The following is a 20,966-nucleotide window of genomic DNA, read 5'->3' on the forward strand; positions in this document are numbered from 1 at the left end:
TAATAAAATTTAGGCCCTCCTATTTCCCCAAAAGGCCAAGAGTAAATACGTTTTATGCTTTCAATTCACTCAAACAACTCTTGAATTTATCTGCCAATATAATATTGTGTTTGAAAACTACTTATAATTTCCTATTAAATATGTTATTAGTTTAATAATCTAAGTTTGCTCTTAAATTTCTTACTTGATAAGTTACTACTCAAAGCTTATCTTTATTGAACATAAGGCCAGAAGTTAACTCCAAGTAGCCATCTTATATTATTATATACATGAAAGGATGTAATCTGAAAGAGATGGGGGCCAAAATTCAGTGACTAAATTATTGCATCTGAGAAGACTCAGTCTGATTGTGAAGTTTAAGAATCCTATGGTTATTGAGGTTTAACAGCATAGGCACTTATGTAAATATAAAGTCTAAATTATAAAAAAAAATGGGTTGAAATCAACTCATTATCATTTATTATTTTCTACCATAATTATTATTTTTTGAACAAAATTCAATATTTAGAAACTGGATCGGTGATCGAACTAGAAATGTCTTGGTTCAAATCCAAACTAGTTCAACCGCAATTCAATTTGATGTTATTAATAAATTAATATTTGAATAAAAAGAAACAAACAAATATGAAATTTCAAATTTTAAAGATAAAAAAAGTAAAATAAAAAGAGTGAATAAGGCTAGGGGGCCTGACGATATTCCTATTGAGGCTTGGAGATGCTTAGGTGATTGGGGTTTAGTTTGGTTAACTAGATTATTTAACAATATTTTGAATACATTAGTACCTATTTATAAGAATAAAGAGAATATTCAGAGTTGCACCAATTACCGGGGAATTAAGTTAATGAGTCACACCATGAAGCTTTGGGAGAGGATAATTGAGCATATACTAAGAAAAGAGACTAAGGTGTCAGAGAATCAATTTGGTTTATGCCTGGACAATCGACTATGGAAGCTATCTTCTTGATTAGGCAGTTAATGGAGAGATTTAGAGAAAATAAAAAGGACCTTTATATGGTTTTTATTGATGTGGAGAAAGCGTATGATAGGGTTCCCAGGAGTGTTATGTGGTGGGTCCTTAAAAGGAAAAAAGTGCCTACTAAATATGTTGATGTGATTAAGGATATGTACGATGGAGCAACAACTAGTGTTAGAACCACGGATGGCACGTCTAGTGAGTTTCCAATTACAATAGGACTGCACCAAGGATCAGCTCTAAGCCCTTATCTTTTTACACTAGTTATGGATGAGCTTACGGAGGGTATCCAGGATGAGGTGCCGTGGTGTATTTTATTTGGAGATGATATAGTATTAATCGACGAAACCAAAGCAGGAGTCAATGCTAAATTAGAGTTATGAAGAACTACTTTGGAATCTAAATATTTTAGACTACGTAGGACTAAGACAGAATATATGGAATGCAACTTTAGTAATGTAAGGAGGCGGGACGAGGACGTAGTAAATATGAGTGGACAGGAGGTACCTAAGAGGGATATATTTCGATATCTTGGTTCAATTCTACATAAGGAATGAGAGATTGAAGATGATGTTAACCATATAATAAGAGCAGGTTGGTTGAAGTGGAAGCTTGCCTTAGGAGTTCCGTGCGACCGTAAAATCCCTACCAAGTTGAAGGGAAAGTTTTATAAGACAGCTGTGAGACCAGCCATGCTGTACGGCTCAAAATGTTGGGCCACCAAAAAGCAGCATGTGCATAAGATAAATGTAGCGGAGATGCGAATGCTTAGATGGATGTGCGGCCACACAAGGTTAGATAAAATTAAAAATGAAGACATTCGTAAAAGGGTGGGGGTGGCTCCAATCGAGGAGAAGATGAGAGAGCACCGCTTAAGATGGTTTGGACATATCCAACGTAGGCCTTTGGATTCTCCGGTGAGAAGAGGTGACTCGTGCCAAATCGAGGGAGTAAAAAGGGGTAGGGGTAGATCGAAAATAACCTGGGTAGAAACAGCGAGGAAAGACTTGATAGCTAGGAACTTAACAGAGAACATAACCTTGGATAGGATAGAATGGAAGAAAATGATCCACGTAGAAGAACCCAACTAGAACCAGGACTAGAGCCGAGTAGACCCCTTTTACCTTCTTCATGAATTTTTTTTCTAAAGGATTCATTTAGCCGACCCCAACTAGCTTGGGACAAAGGCTTTGTTGAGTTGAGTTGAGAATAATTGATTAACACAATTACAATTATGTACAAAAAAACCTTAAATGATACTTGACAAAGTAAAACAAATAAAAAGTTTCAAAAAATGAAAAAAAAAAAAAAGAATAAAACAAGAAAGCAGTGAACAATAAACCCAGGTGATATGGAGTGAAAACCATAAATAATACTTGACAAGCTCAAAAGTGAGAGGTGAAAGAGAGGAGAGAGCTTTGAAAATGATAGTGAGAGGGAGACAAAACAGTGAATGATAATTGATAAACCAAAGTGATGACATTGTTCCTCTTTTTTAAATGTTGTACTTGGTACTACACTAGCCGGACCCCAACTAGTTTGGGACAAAGGCTTAGTTGAGTTGTACTTGGTACTACACTCTTTTTTAACGTTAAAAAGTTATTAAGAACCATATTGAGATTCTCTATTAATTAATATGGTAATTGTTAAGATTTTATTTTATTTTTTAAAGTTTAAGGAGGGAAGTTTTGCAAGCTTCTACAGCAGAAGAAATTTGCTGAAATGGAAGAATCAGAATCCCCCGTAGTGATTATGCATAGCTTCAAAAAAGCTCCTAGAAAATTGAAATGAACAAATTCTAAATCTACAAAAAAAAAAAAAAAAAAAGTGTTTCCCTTATGCTTCATATGTGTTTCCTTTGACGTTTCTCTATCATTTTTTAAACGTTTCGCATTTCCTAAGACGTTTCTTGATGAGTTTCTCATATGATTTTTTTTATTGTTTTTTTGTTTCTCATTTTCCCTCTAATATTTCATTATGTTTCCCACTTCTATTTCATGTTTCAATTTTCTAATTCATTTCCCGGCCTAGTAACTATGATCCAAACCCTCTGATATGTAGTAGTTCTTATAACGTGTCAATCCTCTATAGATAACAGGCCGGGCGAAGAGTCGCATAATTATATATGAACTGCATCACTAATGTTTAGCTATAAAGTTTACATTTTAAGGCATTTAATAGTTAGCGAAATTCAGATTCATATGATACTCAATAGATATATTGGAGTTTACATTATATGATATTTAATATCATTAAGAAGTGAACATTTATAAGGTTCTAAATAAACTCCGGGCCACTCAAGCTTGTGACATTTTCAAAATAGATGATGTTTTTCACTTTTCTTCAACTTTTACTTCAATCTGAACTTTGAGAATATGTAAGGCAGAAGTACCTTCAAAACATATTCAATATTTCCACATTCCTTGTTTGATTGTGGCACTCTTTATTTTATGCTTTTCTGATTGGTTGTTGCTAGATTTTTAGGACTTATAACAGAGACTAACATCCAGTCACAAGTGTAAATTAGAGCAGTGCCATTACCAAAATAAAGGCATGCAGCTTTCAACTCCCATTAGGTTTGTAGAATTTACTCCCCCACTCATCATTTTCTTAGTAGCAGAAATTGGTGGGGGGCTATTCCTGTATTACCTCTGCTAATGAATTAATCCAGAGTGATTTACTTCATCATCTCTTTTGAATTGCAACACTGTTGTCATTGCAAACTGTAACAAACAACCCTTGAGAGAGCCCTCAATCTGCAACTAAAGAAGAGAGATCACTTACACCATCCATGCCATTTACTTGAACAAAAATAACCCATTAATAAAAATAGATTAGGTAGGTCATTTTCTCGCCAGTAAACTAAATCAAACCAGTGTTTGATCATCTACTTTGCACAATCACCACCTATAACAGTTTACAGCAGAAATTTCTGAGTAAATTAGCAAAGAGGTGATATGACTGCAGGAAAAATATTAAATCTAATGATTGGGATTAAAACTCATGTATTCCCACTTAAACAATCAGACGTGTTCGCCATAAATAATAATGATACATCAAAAATTTCACTGTTAGATTACAAGAAAGGATTCAGACCGAATAATGCTGGATTTATGGCGTGTCAGTGGGAAAAACAGTTACCTGTTTTTAGGTTTGTTGTTTTGCTTTTATTTGTACCAACCAGCAAGGAGATGCCTCAGCCAGAAACAGAAGAGGCATGATAAAGCCTGTTGAACATTTGAAAGGAAGACAAACGAATTTTTGTCAAAATCCCAAGTGGGAATATATTTGCAAATAATGGGCTGCCTAAAAGAAGAACGATAGTTTTAAATTCCAGCCGAAATTTCGGATTTCGGTCCAAACTGACACTGAAAGTGCATTGAATCGTTTTTTTTTTTACAGGATTTCGGTAAAATTTCAAAATATCCACTGAAGTTTCAAAATGCCCACCGAAATCGCATTTCAACCAAAATTTTGTAAATTTCCGCAGAGATTTTTTACTGAATTTTACAAGATTTTGGCCGAAATTTCCACCGGAAACTGAAATATTTCAGTTTCGGTGGTGGCCGAAACCGAAGCCGAAATTTAAGTCCTTGAGAAGAACCACAACCAGGGCCAACTTACCTGGAAAACCAAAAGTTTGATGCAGATTGCAGAGGGTCTTTTCTTCGCACCGGCCAAACAGTCTTAAAAACAGGTTCACGAGTGTCCCGTCGTTTGTTCCAGTAAGTACTCCTGTTTGAGGATCAAACCTGAAAAAACCAAAGGTCTCCAAGATGAAACACAAAAGATTTATATAAGGTACATCTGACTATGATTTAGAGCATAAAAGCCTTCTAATGAGAAAATGAATGTATAAGCTACCTAGGCAGGCGATGCGGTGGACATGGGATGATCTTAAAAAGCTGCCCAGAAGAAAGCAATGAAGATAAAAATCAGTTTCCCTGTTAAAAAAAGGACTGGTTCTATAATACATTTTCCTTAGAATGTGAAGAAAAATTATTTTTGAGTATACCTGAGGGCATGAGTAAAGAAAATTCAGTACTTGGGGCAAGAAGAAGAGCAGGAGTGTTTCACTGTAAGAGAAAATACACACTCAGAAATATATACGCTTATAGATGCACAGGTATATGTATAATGTTGTGGTGGTGATGGTGGCTGTTGGAAGAAGAGAAATCCAAATCAAAATCTCCTCAATAGTATTTAGGTGGTTAACTTCAAAGAAATATAACTTTTTTTTCAGAATTTCTTTTCGCCACCAACGATTGGATTAATTGCATTGTTTCGTATTAAAATTTTAAAGATTTGGAGTTACTATTAGACCTATGCGAGTGCTTTAGATGTGACAGAATTTAGTTTAGTTATAACTAGTAACTTGTAATCTAGAATTTTCATTAAAAAGTGATACCACACTGCATTTTTATGCAAACAAAAAAAATAATAATAATAATAATAATAAGGGAAAATTATTTAAAAAATGCAAAGTTTTTGTTAAATTGTGAATGAAGGGTAGACATTTCAAAATAATGACAGAGGGGCTGTCAGGTACGGTCAGGGACATGACAAATTTAAGTCAGATTATATGTGTCTTAATCCAATTTGGAAATAATTATATGTGAATCAAATGATTTGCTCAACAATGGAAAAAAAATTATATGTGACTTGAATCCAATTTGAAATAAAACGAATTTATATACATACATTGGAGTCTGATGTGAAGTTAAAATGCTGAAACAATATTGCAATGACCAAGTAAACAATTCCAATGACAATACCCAATGATTCGGGCCTGCAAAAATGCAATGATGACAAATTAGATGCAGTCATTTGAAAATTAACAATGAATATGCATCATACTAGTTCAATATATAATACATATTGACCATTCAAAAACTATATAAAACACATACTGAAAAGGTCCCAAGGCCCTTTACTTGTTTACAAAAATTAGGTTGCTTCCTCATGGAAAGTCCGCTGCACTTAAATTTTCTATCGAAACACTACCAACAATATCATGAGTTTATTTTGTGAACAATCCTTTAAGTCCTTTTTTTGAGATCTATTGACTAATATCCACTGAGTTCTCTTTAACTGAGAGACTAAAGGCAATGCGAATTTGACTCACAAGAAAAACATATTTAATTTATCAATATACCATATCAAGGACTAGCAATCAAAATTTCATGTTGTTATAGGATGGAGTCATATTTTTCTTTGGTGAAATATGAATAGGCAGAGTACAAGCGGCGGGGGGGGGGGGGGCTTTATATGAGTGGTTGAATATGAAAAAACAGTCATCTACAAATCAAAAGGCTTAGTATCCTCAAATGAGGAAGAATTTTGGTGTATAACCCATTGCAAGGCCTAGAAGATAAATTGTATGGATCATGGAATATGTGGAACTCAATTGCACTTTTGACAGCTCATTTTTCCAAGAAAAATATACCCGTGCATCATATAACAGCCCAGAAATGCCCATATCAATTATGACGCAAGTTAACTACAAGGAACCCACGAAAAGTAAAAAGCTTGCAAGAGAAGTAAACAATCACCCACAATCCAATGGATCTTCAAAAATAATGCTAGAGAGAGAGAGATGAAATGGTAATAGATTGGATCAAAACTTGATCAAAGTAACGTAAAACCCAAAACACCAAAGGGAAATCGAATAATATTAATTAACCTCTTGAAAAATACACCAAAACTTCATATTACTGTTTAAAAACTCCATGAGTCAATCGACTAGCCTAAGTCTACTCGGTTTTACGTTGGTTGAGTTTTCGTTCAAGTTCAAGATTTTCCCTACCAAGTCAATCAAAAACTCCTTTGACTAGCACGAGTCAATGAAAAATTGATTGTCAATGATTGACTCTCTCTCGAATCAACTCCTTTTAACATTGGTCGAGTTCTCATCCAAGAAGCAGCTTTTAAAAATTGCTACATGTTTATAGGCCCAAAACAACTTAAAACCTAGTGTAAGCCTAGGATAACTTTCAGCCCTTAACACAACCCAAATTCTATTCTAGAGCAGCCCAAAATAAGGCATTCAAGGAAACCTAGAACAATAATTTCTAAAACTACAAAACTTCTAGTTTTAGATTATCTACTTGCTTAACATAATTAAGGACTCTTACCCCTGTTACAAGCAGCCGAAATAGAACACTGTAAACATGAGAAACTTTCCAAAAATAGAAAGATCCCAAGTCCAACCTAAAAGAACTATTCACATTTTCCTTGTGCCAGGGTCCATCAAAACCTTAGCTAAAAATTACATAAAATCACTAAAATTCTCCATAAACCATAGATTCAAACTGCGATTTTTTGTGATAAACAGAGCCATGTGGAGGTACCAATTGAAGTTAGCATGATATTTCTCCTTCGACCTTATTTTGGATCACAATTGACCCTCCTCTTTCATCTTTCCAGAAATCATGGGCTTCAACAAGAATGATAATATTTAAGAAGTCCAGTTGTAGAGGACTTCTATCAGTATCCTCTTTACATTATTTTCCACTTTTAGAGGACTTCTGGAAGATGGAAATCCGTACTTTATAAATTGGTTTACCTTTTAAAAAAAATATTTAAGAAGTCCACAATTTCAACCCATCAATGATTCTCTCCTGACTCAATCATGGGCATTCTTGAATATCATCTTCTACCCCTAATCTTTGTCAAAGCACCAGAATCTCATCAAATGTTAATCAGTTTCAAAATAAGCATCACAACACCTATGTAGCTGCAGCCACAAAAACCAGATGAAAAGTTTGCTCCGGCTGGGTGACTCATTTCTTGACTAAGAAACACAATATTATTACGGTATCTACCTCATATCATGATACCGTCTCACTTCGTCAAACTTGTTGACGATGTTGAAAATAATCCGCATGGCCTAAGATGATCCATACAGAGCAGACATGTTGGAAATAATAATCAAAGCAGAAGCCACAAGATGCATGCGAGTTTACATGATTTGGCAAGACTGCCTATATCCATGGGAGAGAAACCATTTTCCGCTATGAGAAACAAGCACAAGAGATTCCAAAGAGATAATCAACAATCCACTAACCAAATCCTTGTTGGAATTTTATGACGCTGTCCATTTTATTGTCAGTAATCCAATTCTCTCTTATCATACTCAAATATACACCATATGGTTGATTAAATCTCGGAAAATTCTTAGCTGGTTAGGACCTATTTCCACGTTGAGCTGGGTGTCAGGAATGTGAATTGACCTAATTAGTGCCAAAACAAAACCACATAATACATCAAGCAGTGGTTATAGGGCCATGGGACCTGTCGATGGAATTTTAGCGCACGAATGTAGTACTTAGAAAGTTCTGCAAGGGTTTCTCTGAAGGAATTGGCTCCTGAAAATTGTAGACCCAATGTTTTTGAGAAAGCACATAGATCGTGTGTTGGTGTATCTCACACTGGAATGCAAGTATTCACAGCATGTGGAGATACACACATGTGCGAGGGATCCGATAGTATTCAACGGAATTGGGATTATATACATTTTTTAAGAATACGTTGAATTACATACACTAATACAATAGTTCGTACGCACTACACCTAACTAGAAAAGTCTTTGTGGTGATCTCTTTGGCATGGAACATAGGGCACTACACCCTACAGTGTGACGAATGCCCATATTGAAACTCATTGCAATGTGTCGGTCAAAGTTAAGGAATTAATTGTGGAATTTTTTTTTTTTTTTGAGTGGTTTAATTGTAGAATTCTTAATTATCTTATATTTAATGAAATTTAATTGTGATGGTGATGTGACCCAGGGAAGGGGAAATAAGAGATAAGAGAAGAATAAGGGGAAGAGAAGAAGAGAAGGGGAAGAGATTAGAAGATAGAAGAGAAAAGACAAGAAATTAGAGGGGGAGATATAGAAGAAGAAGAAGATAGAAGAGAGAGGAAAGAAGAAGAGGGATAGGGAGCGAATCTCTGTTCTCAATTCATTCATTCATCATCAAAAATCTAAAAAACCTAATACAAGAGGCCTATATATAGGCAATTAAAATAACATGGAAATAAAATAACATGAAAAATAAAATCCCTAAAGACTAAAACATGGAAATAAAAATCCTAAAAATTCTAATTGGCAAATATGCCACTTATTGGGCCTACAATACGCATCATTCTCCCCTTGTTGAAAAGAACTCACCTCGAGTTCTGGTCCACCTGGATCAAATATATAAATGACCCACTCCAGTAGTAATAGAAGACCATCGGTGTCATACATCTGCCTAATAGAAATCGGCATAAGCAATCCATCCTGACAAGTACAACAGAATGTAGAAATAGTAATCCCAATCAATCCAAGCCTCTGCTGAAACATGCAAGTGATCTTACCTGTGCTGGATTAACATCCATAGGCATTACCATATCCACATGAACAATATCTACCAATATCTCCTCTGTGTTAGCACAAAGTCCTGCAATCTGCTCAAAGATAGGGCAATCCTCCACAATGTGCTCTCGATCATCTATCTCTGGTAATGGCTCATCAGTCAGGACACTCACCTGACTCGCGACCGTGCTCTGTCGATGGGTCAGCCACAATATATGCCTCAGCTGTGGAAGTGTCAAGCTCGCTCTCTAGATGCTCGGCAGTCGGCCCTGAGAGAATCTCAGAATCAACACACTCGTCGACGTCGGCCTCAACAACAATATCATCTGACTGACCACTGAAAATACATGTGCCTGGTTCTAAGACAATGGCCTCTGGCAGACCACTAGCATCATCTATGTCTGGCATGTCGTGGGAGTCGATAATATCATTCATGGCATCTTCCTCCCCTTCTAAAGATGCAGCCTCATCAACAGGGGAAGAAGGAGATGGGTAGGCTGAGCATGAGTTCCTGATAGTCATGGCCTCCATGGGAGCCTTAAACCCAAGATGCTCGATAATGCGATTCAAGGTTACCTTCATATTAGCTATCATGTCTGAGTGCTGATCCAAAGTAACTTGAGTCTGTTGTTCCCAGGCTCCTCAGGGTTGGACTTGTCTTTGCCTCTGATGATATCGATAATAAGCTTTTTAAGCATAGACCTTCGCGAACTCAGCACGGACATCTTGCCATCGACTAAAACAAGGTATGCCTAAATTATTGCGCTCTCAGAAGAAGTGTTTCCATTTTACCTAGGCATCTCTGCATACTATATCCTTGATTCGACAAATGGTCATTTGATGATCATAACCATAGTACTTATGGTATGCATCAAGTGCCTTAATCCATTGTAGACACGCAACATCGCAATCTCCATAGGGATAGTAGTAGTCATCACAACCATAAAAATATGGAACCCATGGCGCAGTCATGGTGGGGCGAATTAACATTGCATGGCCCCCAAATGGAAACTGTGGAAATCAGCCGTAAGATATGTCCGTGATGTCAAAAGGAAAACAATGTTTTTCGTGGATCGTCGATCGGATGTCGGAAAGTTGCCAATCAGATGATAGAACGTGATCGATGGCTGAGATTTCTCCTGAAATTGTGTTGAAAGTCGCTGTCTACGGCTGAAAATGAGATGGATGTGCTCTCATTTCTGCGTGGAACAACTTCTGTGTGGAAGTCACAGACAAATTTCGAGCGGAAATAGCCCGCAAGTAGAGAGAGACTACAAGGAGAGAGGAGAGAGAGACTAGAGAGAGAATAAGAAAACCCCACTTATGTTTTTTTCTGATTTTTTAGGTGCCTAAAGATAAAAGAGGGGGCCGAATTAGTCTTACTTAATTGGAAGGGGTGCCCAAGGTAAGAATGGGGGTAAAAGTAATGATTTACTTAAGTGGGGATGCCTAAAGGAGGAAAAGGGGATGGAAATTTACCTTATAGTATAAGTTATTCAATGATTAACATGGGGGTGTCCAGGGAACCGGGGGGGGTCTTATCTATCTTTTTTTTTAATCAATAAATAGAGGACATGGGTAAGTTACTGTACCTTTCTTTTCTCTTCAGCCTAAACATAAAGTAAGGAATATCTTACCTTATTAGTAGGGTTGGGTTGCCATCTGTCACTCGCCTCTTTCTTTCTTTCTTTCTTGACTTGACTTGACTTGCAGGATAAGTTTCCCCTAAAGAAAGTAATCTATGACTTGGATTTCTTATCTTCTATGGTAGCATTGCCAAAGAGTAGGAAAGAAATAAAATCCGAATCTTGCTACACAATCACAACGGAAATTCCGCCAACTGAAATTTGGAAGGTGCAATTAGCAAGTTAATCCTTGTCTTCAATCCACCATTGAAAATGCAGGGGTGAGCAGCAACAACTAATTTTCTAAGGCTGCTTTTGGGATAGGTGAAACAAAGGGCTGAGGCAACGGTGGAGGTGGGTTTTAATGTGAAACTAAGAGAAAAAAGGGAACTATTGGGGCTGTTTTTGCATGCTAAACTATAGGGAAGGAAGGGTTTTGGGTTTGGATTGGGAAGCAGATGAGGCTGAAAAAGGGGATGGGAAATGGCTGCTAAGGAGGAGAGTTCGGGTGAGATTTTGAGAGGTTTTGAAAGCTTCTGTCATAATTTTAGGGTACGGTTTCTGCAGGTTTTAAACAAAGGAATGGGTTGCAATTTGGTTATGATTTACAGAGGGTTAAGGGGTTGATTTGAATGGAAGAGGTGGAGATTGGCTGCAATAGGAAATGGGCTGAAAGTTGGGAGGTAGAAGGGAACAAGGGGCTGGCAGGGAGGTGGTTGTGAAGGGGAGTTGGGCTGTGTTTCTCGGCGGAACAGATATGGCTGAGATATTTTTATTTTTATTTTGGGTATTTTCGGCTAATAAGAATGGATGGTGAGGGGCTGGTTTTGGGTACTTTAGGGCTGATCTTAGGGCTATTTCTTGCGTGAAAAAAAACAGCTACAATGGCTTTTCCTGCAGCAAATTCGAAGCTTAGCTCAGCAAACTTCAAGGGTGCTGAGGCGTAGGTTGAAGATGACCTCAGATCCTTGGCTCTTCGGCTCTGATACCAAATTGATGTGACCCAGGGAAGGAGAAATAGGAGATAAGAGAAGAATAAAGGGAAAAGAAGAAGAGAAGGGGAAGAGATTAGAAGATAGAAGAGAAAAGACAAGAAATTAGAGGGGGAGATATAGAAGAAGAAGAAGAAGAAGAAGAAGGAGAAGAAGAAGAAGAGAAGAGAAAGGGAAGAAGAAGAGGGATAGGGAGAGAATCTCTATTCTCAATTCATTCATTTATCATCAAAAATCTAAAAACCCTAATACAAGAGGCCTATATATAGGCAATTAAAATAACATGAAAAATAAAATCCGTAAAGACTAAAACATGGAAATAAAAATCCTAAAAATTCTAATGGGCAAATATGCCACTTATTGGGCCTACAATACGCATCAGATGGCAACAATGATCTACGGCTAAATGTTGCGACTAGGGGAAAACGATCCAACAATGCGAGCGACACGAGCAATGGACGACGGTTTCCTCACAGCGGATGATCTTTGGCACCATGGGCAGTGGGCCGATGTATTTTGGCCAACAAAAGGCCGTGAGTAGGGATGGGATGATACATAACCAAGGCTTGATTCCACTGCTTCCTCACCCTTACATTCACAAACGAGAACTGAGTTGACTCAGTAATGAAGAACTATACGATTGGGGATGATTTTAACTTGAAATCAAGATGCCTCCCAAGCACAGATTGAGCACCATAAAGGAGAGCACCATAGATCTAGAAGATCCAAGAACACCAAATCCAAACCAACCTGGTTGCTTTAATACCAATCGAAGATTTTGAAAATGAGAGAGAAGTACCTTGATTTATGCGGAACAGATGTTCAATTGCGGATATGGATGTTCTTGAATCGTTGAGCAAAACAATCAACTCCTTGTTCACCTTGGAGATCGATGATGCTCTCTTTCAATTCCAAAATTCTAGGAATTGTTTAGTGTCTTAGTTGCCAGGGAGTGGGATCTCTTTGGCTCTTATAGACAATCCTAAAATCCTAGAACTGGGACTAGTTCTTATCATTTTGTAATTTGTGAGGGGAAAATTGGCCAACCCTTTTACTAGTTTTGTAATTACCAATTTATGCATCATCAATTGATATCACTATAAAGCTAATGTTACTAAACCCTCGGATAGTTTCCCAATCAATTACATTTATTAAATCCTCATTTTGAATTGAGTTAAACAAGAGATTTTGTGAAAATAAATATTTAATTCTTTTGCCAAAATATTGCTCAGTTCAAAATGTTTAATTGACTCGATCAACCAAATGTTTAATTGTTTTACAAATTTTTGCGACAAAATTATATGAGAAAGTAAATATTTAGCAATATGCTAATTTTGTAACAATTACACTATTTATTTTTCTTCAAAAAAATCCGATAAAAATTCTAATTTGGTTTGATCAATCGCTAAGTTTTATTAGGGCAATTATATTTAATTATTGTGCATCGGTTGAATGTTCTCAGTTTTCAGCAGTGTTACCGGGGTCGCTACCCCCTATCAACCCACGATATTGATTGCACGCCCCAAAACACGGTCCATTTGCATAGCGATCCGGGTCGCACAACCCTAAACACAGTTCGTTTGCGACCTCGATTGATAAAAATGGCGACCTGTGGAAGAGAGAGAGAGAGAGAGAGAGAGAGAGAGAGAGAGAGAGAGAGAGATGCATGTCAACATACGTTAAAAGAGGAAGAACATCCGAAATGGAGCCCTTTGAGAAGGACAACAGAGGTTTTTTCCTCCAACTGCTCGGCTTACAATTTGCACACTAATATCATGCTTCCTCTATTGTCTTGTGCTCTTGAAATCTTGACATTTCCCATGTTATTCAAACTTACCAAATTTGTCGCGTGATTATGATTTTGTACTATTTCCAATCCCATTATTTTGGTGTGGACACTGGATTTTGGGATAAGAACTTTCATTTTGAATAAATATGTATGGCAATCATTATTTTGGTATGGACACTAGATTTTGGGATGAGAACTTCCTTTTTTGAAAAAATATGTGTAACATACATGAGGTTTTTGCTTTTGTTTATAAAGTGAATGTAGTATGTGTTTTCTCCTCAAACCATCCCCGGTGATCAATATCAAATCAACCGCAACGAACCAAATGGCCAACAACTACCCCAATCAGAGCCGATTGACGGCATGTACATTGTCGTCGAAAAAACGACTGGAAGATGTCCCTACAGTCACCCATCACCGATCGGAACAAATTCCCCAACCCACTGGTGATTGCTCGCATTGTCAATTCCTATCATCTGTTGTCATTGATCACTAGCTGGACGCCGCCTGTCATGTATGGCGCCGCTTGTGGATCACCTTTGCATCCAGCCAGTCTCTGTCGGTCGTCTCTCGTCATCCCAGCCACGTTCACCATCGGGTTGTTGTTCACGAGTCTCGCCGCAAAGCCTCCTGTCAGACCGTCACTTCGCCAACCTTCACCACCAATCTCGGAATCTGCCTGAAGTCTCTTGACCATCTTGGCTACCAGTTGCGACACACTACCAATATTCGTCTCTCCCATGCTGCGTTAGAGTGAAATTTGGTAAAGGTCTTCCACCACCATACTTGTTTTTGGCTTGGTTGCCTGAGAGCCACCCAAAATTGAAGCCAAGAGTGGACCACTATTTTAAGTTACTCGTGATCAGAAGGAGGGGTCTAAATGAGGCATTTCGGATCGGATTTTCGTGCCGATTTCTTCTGGAGATTTGACCCTATCAGTACATCAAGCCGAATTTCAACATACACCGATTATTACATGTGGACATCAGATATGGACCATCATACCATGCCACGGAATAGTGAGAGCTCGCCAGATCGAGTAACAGTGTATCAATTTACATAATGAATGGCTTCTAAAAGTGCTCTACAAGAAATTTTAAATAACTAAAAATTGGACAGTTCCAACACTATGAGTTGGAAACGGAAATTGATGTATGTGCTTGTAGAAGATGACTATGAGATCACCTTTAACGATCCAGTCCTCCTAAGCCTACATCAAATGCACGGAATAGCGAGAATGATGCATACAATCAGTGGAAAAAGGTTGATAAGATGACAATGATTTACTTGTTATGATCAAAGAATGAAACCCTAGCCATTGAGTATGAAAAATACCACTGGACAAAGGAATTAGTAAATGGCCTGGAAGATAATTTTTGGGGTGTGTCAGTGATTCAGACAAGGTTGTTAATGGTTAATTATTTTAACAAAAAAATTCTGAAAAACACTTGTTAAAGACCTTAACAAGATGAAAGTATTTGTAGAGGAACCGAAGGTATGTGAATACATCGTACCAGAGGATTTCCAAGTAATGAACTTACTAGATTCACTTTCACCTTCTTGGGAAACATTCTACGCATCTTATTCATACTCAGAATGGAAATTACCTCTTCATAATGAGGTATCACCTCCAAATGAAAGAGGATCGTAGAAACCAAGGAAGAAAAGGCAAAGACCAAGTTCACGTTTCTGATACTGCAAATAAGAGAGAGAATAATAGTAAGGGGAATGCGAATAATATGGAATACACTAGGGAATCTTATAGGAAATATTTTGAAAAGAGTAAATTCAAATGTCGTAACTGCAGTCAGTTCGGACACTTCGGATATGAGTGCCCTCAACAGATGAAGAAGCCGAGGTTGAACCTGATGCATGGAAGACCAAAGATCACTCTTGTGTATGCACAGAATCCCTTGTGCCCTCTTAGAGAGTCGATGCTTGGTGGCTTGACTAAAGGTGCACATGGGTACATATGCAAAGGAGGATGGTCGGAATCCAAACATACGTGCTAAGACTCTCACATTGAGGAAAGCTTTCACTGAAAAATACTTTATACGCACCTTCGATGCGGAAGAATCTGCTTTCAGTTTCTAAGTTGGATACCCATTCATTCACTATTAAGTTTCCTGGAGGAAATGCAATAGTGAGAGAGAGAGAGAGAGAGAGAGAGAGGAGACTTCGTTTTCTATGCTTTCTTAGTTGAAGGACTTTACAAGATTTTAGTTGACAATGTTGATGAGCATTTGATTATTCTGCTTATTTCATCTCATGTTTTAATGCTCGGCGGTCTCACCCCTTCCGTGGAGTTGGTGTTTTGCAGTTACTTAGTGGTTACTGTTGCGTACGGCAATTGGTAACACAAAACATGCGCGAAGAACTGACGAGGACAGGTTATGTGGTTGTGATTTATGGCAACCCACAGCGATCCACTAGCCATATCTGCGCGCCACAAGCTTCGGTTTCTAGGATGTTTTCGCTACAAAAAAACGGCTGGTAAAAACCAATCAAGACGGCAATGAAGAGAGATTTAGATTCGGTCAACAATGATTCTAGCGTGCGGTGAGAGTGAATTCCTTCAAGCAGCGAGAAGTGGATACCAGCGATGATCGGTTGTAGCAAAACGGCAGACTTGCTGGCGTTTTACCGATGATGAAATCAAAGATTCCATGAAAACGAACAATTATTTTGTATCTTTGGTTCCTAGTCATATAAGGAAACCATCGAAAGAAAAACACCTAGTCAAACTAGGATGCAACATGAGATAAATCCCACGTCCAAAACACACACACACTCTTTCCTAATCCTATTAGCAAACTACAACAGAGCCTCCTCTTGAGTGGGAAACAGGATATCAATCCCAACCAAATTCCCTCTCAAAACCTTCCCTTTCACCCGTCTGTTACAAACCCAAACAGTTCGCAGTGGGGTTGATCCGCTTCGAGTTCTTCGAGTTTGGTTGGTCCTCCTTTGTACTCATAACACAATTTCTGGGGTAAAATTATTCATTAATTTGAAAAATACTAGTTAAATATTATTTATAGAAAACCCAAGTGACCACTTCTTCTAAAACTCCTTCCCAAGCCAATTTAGAAACCCTAACCCTTATCTGTAAGACTCCAACAAATACCAAACAACAACAAAGCAAATCCTACAAATTATAATAATCTAAACAAAATTATTCCACCCCAAATGTGATTAACCAGATCCTACAAATTGCTATAATCAAAACACAAACAAGAATCTAAAAACTATCCGAACCCAGTTCATGTATCAAAAGGACTAACATATGTATATAAAAAAAAAGGGGGGGGGGGGGGGGGGGGGGGGGGGGCAGAAAAACTCACACTTTAACGTTCCCTTGAGGAGTGCCCCTCTTATTGATACCCAAACAAATTCCTCTTCAGAAGATACCTAGACGCTACAGGGATCAAACGGAGGGTCACAAAAAAACCCACCAAGGCTCATGGTCGCACTTATGAGGATGGAACGTTTTAGCTTGTATTCGATTTGGTAATGGAAGAAGAGGTAGGAAAAAGGGAGGAGAAGTATAATCAAAACAAGGCAAATAAGCCCTAATTTTTGAGGAGCAAGTGGAGGGTCTCTTGAGGTGAGATCTGGAGTGGGGTTTTCATTTGCAATTTGAGAAGGATTAGCTGCTACTGACGATGAAATTCGTCTGCGAGTAGCCATGGTAACACCTTTTGCTCTCCTTCTCTCCAAGTCTTTTTCTTATTTTCACTAGGAAAGAAATATATTTCAAGACACGGAAGATCGTTAAAATGTGTGTTCGGCAACTATTCTTTTACGGGATTTCCCCTTTTTTTAGGATTCCTCGAAGGGATGAATAATCGTTTCTAAAATTTCTCATCACTCCGCCCGATTCTTAAGGTTGCAACTTGGGTCGGGCTTTTTCGATCCGAAAAATTGAGATGGGCCGGGTTTAGAAATAATGGGTCACGAAAATAACATGGGCCGGGTTGGATCTCAGATTAAAGGGCTCAGGTTTAAAGAAACCCGAAACCCGGAACCGACCCACTCTTATAGGCTTGCTGTAATTTTCTTCAATAGCATGTCAAATTATTTTCAAGTATATTGGTATCAATGGGGTCGGGTTTATGCACTTTACAACTTAAATTTTGAGATTTTTGGTGTGAAGCTTTATATGTTGTTTTCCAAAATCTTTGAAGTATTCACAGTTGAACTTTAAAAACCAGATACAACCCAAAAAATCATCTTGAGTAGGGTCGGGCTTATGAATCTTGGGTTTTCCCATGAAGACTCAACCTAACCAGACCTGACCCAAGTTGCAACACTAGCTAAAATCATTATTAAGCATACACCTCTACAAGGTAAGGATATTTTTATTATTTTTTGCAAAAGACGATGGTCTAATAGTCTTCTTGTAATAAAAAAAAAAGAGAGATGATAAATGCACCCCTCTTCATCACATGGGACACCCAATTGCAATATACGTGGCAATCAAATCCATTGAGTCCTTCAGATGTGAAGTACATCATCCCCTCTGCAGTCATTGATACAATACTGCTGGGTGTCCCATGTGGTGATAAGGGGCACATTTATCATTTCCCTAAAAAAAAAGTACTTATCGATACATGACTGAAGCACATTGGCAGCTCCCAATGGTGGTTTCATTTGGGCGGTGCTAAATTCATCATCTCTCCTCTCTCTCTATTGTGAGGCAATGGGCCCAACAAGTGAATGGTTTAGATATTTGAATAAGGTAGGCCCCACCCATATTTATTCTAACAACTAGTACTCTACCCTTTCTCCCTTTGAGCACGAATCCTTAGTGGGTCCCATCAATGAATGGTTTCGATCTTTGAAAGTGGACACGATAAAAGGTGTATTTTAAAAAAAATCACGAGCTCATTTTGTTCTAAGATCCAAACCATTCATTTGTTGCGACCCGACTTACATAGGCCCTGCATCAAAAATCATCTCCCTAAGATGATCCTTATTGAACTCTTCAAACCGTAGATATTTTATATGAGGTGTCGTTGTATTAATTTGGAGGGTTAGGATCATCCAATGGAGATGATTTTTGGGGCACAGCCTATTTATGTTGAGGCTCAAAAAATGAATGGTTTTGATCTTCAAACAATGTGGGCCGGTGAATTTTCTAAAGAGAGAATTTCTAGCATCCATCGCAAAAGGGTTTTTGCGGCTGGTCTATCGCAAATCAGACCGGCCACCTCGTTAATGAAGACAATAGCTTTTGTCTCCATTCACTAGGTGGCTGGTCTGACGTGCAACAGACCAGCCGTGAAAAGCCTTTTGCGATGGAGCTTAGCAAGTCCCTTCTAAAGAATATGTGTTGTATGATGTATGAAGTGCTTTTCTAAAAAATGTGTTATAAGATGTATGAAGTGCCATATAATAGGTGGCCCTGTAGGGAGCCTATATTTTAAAAAATACAATTAAACCCACCTGGTCTGAAGATCCAAATCATTCAGTTGTTGGGCCCACAGTGTTTCTAGATTGTGCCCCCAAAATCATCATTGCTGGATGATTCTAACCCTCTAATTTGTAGATAAACTATACCATATAGAAATCTCTATACATCGAAGTGTTAGGTTCATCCAATGGAGTTGATTTTCTTGGGACTACACAGTTACGTTGGGGCCTAACAACTGAACGGGTTAGATCTTCGAACAAGGTTGGCCCCACTCAATTTTAAAAAAAATAAAAAATACATCACATACACCATATGACACATATTTATTAGAAAAATCATTACAGCCCACATTATTCAAATATCTGAGCCATGATGGACTCCATGTAAAAATAGGCCTCTCCTAAAAATCATCTCCAAGATCCTAACTCTAAGATCTGTAGAGCTTGATCAGAGGGTTTGGATCATCCTACGGAGATGAGTTTATAGGCAAGGCCTATTTTATGTTGGAGCCCAACAAATGAACGGTTTGATCAAACTAGGTAGGCTCAAGTGATATAAAAAAAAACAATAACCATTTTTATGGCGGCAGCCTTCAAAGATCTAAACAATTCATTGTTGGCCCTACCAAGGGTTTATTAGGAGGGAGAGATAATAAGTGTACATCCTTCTTCAAAGATCTAAATAATTCACTTGTTAGGCCCACCAAAGGTTCATGTTGTGAGATCGAGAGAATGTGTTGTTGTACAGATGTTGTATTGGATGTGGCTTCACAATTGGTAAAGGGAGCAAATTTATCCTCGGTGAATTTCTCACCGCCCGTTTCATTTTCTACAGTGTTTTCTGTTGAGTTGCATGACTCAAACGCGCCCACTCACTTTCCCTACTGTCACATTGTATCTCAGACCCCTTTTCTATTGTTATGCAGGTGAAAACCATATTACATTGATATGAGAGGAATGCTAAACGAAAGGCTGCACTAGCAAAAACCAGCCACGATGGTGCCCCATTGGACCTCTGTCATCAAAATGCATTTAGTAAAATTAATGCACTTTGATGACGTGGATCCAATGGAGCGCCCTTTGATGACATGGATCCAATGGGGCATCCTTGACACTGATTTTTGCAAGGATGCCCTTCTGCTTAGCATCCTCTAGATAAGATAATGATAGCCCAAGGGTTCAACCTTGGTCACTTTCTTAAGTCATATTTTGATGACTCCAAAGCCAGACACAATATGATTTTTATAATACTAATGCTTGCATCATTATAAGAATGTGGCAAGCAAGGCATGGACCATAATTGAAGATCATTGGAGCCAGAGGAGATATATGGAAGGCACGGACTAACTTGTAGATCATTGGAGCCAAGGGAAGAAATTTAAAGAACATGTGGTCTTGAATAAATAAACCATATACCATCAAATATGAATGGTCTCACTGAAGCATAAATGGGAAAAATGATCTGTTAGGCAGGTTTAACTAAACTAACACATCCTTCTGAGAATTTACATAGGAGAACGCGAATGAAAGAAGACATTAAACAACTGTTAAACTTACATGTGTCTATATCAATGGAGTAAAAGGATGCTATTAATTTCGTCTCCTTATTGATGTGAATATGTTCATTTCTGGGTTTTGCTCCTTTCTTTTCCTCCATACTGCTTCCAAGGTGATAGTAATTTTTATAGAGTTGGTTCTTTCCTTTGTCTTGATGCCTTTAAATTTCTTTCAGCTGAAGCTTAAGAAAAACTGCTCATTTATTGTTTTGCGCCTCATTTTCTTTGCTACCCCAAATTTTGCAATTATGGGGTT

General features: G+C 37.9%; 1 pseudogene across 1 annotated transcript; it reads right to left on the minus strand.

Annotated features, from left to right (window-relative positions):
* Nucleotides 1–3,800: 3,800 nt before the first annotated feature.
* LOC143848915 (uncharacterized) lies at nt 3,801–17,429 on the minus strand (annotated as a pseudogene). The gene is made up of 7 exons (XR_013235506.1): nt 17,298–17,429; nt 17,084–17,150; nt 5,676–5,763; nt 4,990–5,050; nt 4,839–4,879; nt 4,599–4,726; nt 3,801–4,201 (listed from the first exon to the last, which is right to left on the minus strand). The product of XR_013235506.1 is annotated as an uncharacterized LOC143848915 (transcript).
* Nucleotides 17,430–20,966: the final 3,537 nt, after the last annotated feature.

Source organism: Tasmannia lanceolata, unplaced genomic scaffold, assembly GCF_043159265.1.
Source record: "Tasmannia lanceolata isolate RefF3 unplaced genomic scaffold, GAP_Taslan_0.1 ptg000016l, whole genome shotgun sequence".
Lineage (NCBI taxonomy): Eukaryota > Viridiplantae > Streptophyta > Magnoliopsida > Canellales > Winteraceae > Tasmannia > Tasmannia lanceolata.